The sequence below is a fragment of the Silene latifolia genome, chromosome 11, assembly GCF_048544455.1.
Source record: "Silene latifolia isolate original U9 population chromosome 11, ASM4854445v1, whole genome shotgun sequence".
NCBI classification, from domain to species: Eukaryota; Viridiplantae; Streptophyta; class Magnoliopsida; order Caryophyllales; family Caryophyllaceae; genus Silene; species Silene latifolia.
In genome coordinates, this window is record NC_133536.1 from 179,555,082 (window position 1) to 179,556,043 (window position 962).

The following is a 962-nucleotide window of genomic DNA, read 5'->3' on the forward strand; positions in this document are numbered from 1 at the left end:
TTGGTTGTAAAAGGGTCTTTGATTTTGGTTTCTCATGGGAGGTGGGGTGTATGTTGGTTGAGAGTTTTGAACATTTTGGCTTTTGTATGAGAGATTTGGATGGAATTTGGTGTTTTCATTGTAATAGTTTGAATAAGGGGTACCACTCTTGTATGCTTGAAAAGCATTCACTTGTTCATTTGTTCCTCTACATTCACTTTGGTCATGTCCCAAAGTTCCACAATTCTCACATATCCCACTTGGGATTGATGAAGATGCCGTCATGGCATTAACATGATGCTTTGGTGATTTTGAGGCTTCTTCAAGTCTAGCCATAGCTTTTTCAAACTTCAAATTGATGGTATCAATGTGAGCATTAAGTTGAGCACCCAATTGAGTAATAGAGTCCACTTCATGATTTCCTCCTCTAGTAGCCTTGCGAGGTCTACTATATTGTGAGTTATGGACTGCCATTTCCTCAATCTTGTTCCAAGTTTAATTGTCATCAACTTCGGTGAACATTCCATTTGATCCCATGTTGAGAATGTTTCTTGAGTTTTCATAAAGACCGTTCCAAAATTGTTGTACCAAGAACCACTTGCTAAGTCCATGGTGAGGACATGAGCGACAAATTCCTTTGAATCGCTCTCAAGCCTCATACAAATATTCTTCATCTCTTTGCTTAAAGCCCGTAATTTGAGCTCTTAGCATGTTAGTCTTTTCCGGTGGATAGAACTTTTTGTAGAAAGCTAGAGCCAACTTCTTCCAAGAATCAATTCCGAGAGTAGCCTTATCAAGGCCTTTCAACCATTGTTTTGCGGTGCCAATTAGAGAAAAAGGAAATAAGACCCATCGAATTTGGTCTTGAGTTACACCGGTTTGAGATATCGCATCACAATAATCGCAAAAAGTCTCCATATGTGAGTGAGGGTCTTCACTAGGCATCCCCCCAAATTGGCTTATTTCGACTAATTGGATAAATG

At 39.4% G+C, this 962-nt stretch overlaps 1 non-coding gene across 1 annotated transcript; it reads left to right on the top strand.

Annotated features, from left to right (window-relative positions):
• The first annotated feature begins 583 nt into the window (after positions 1–583).
• On the top strand, positions 584–690 carry LOC141615557 (small nucleolar RNA R71). The gene has a single exon (XR_012529973.1). It is a non-coding gene; the product is annotated as a small nucleolar RNA R71 (small nucleolar RNA).
• The last annotated feature ends 272 nt before the right edge of the window (positions 691–962 follow it).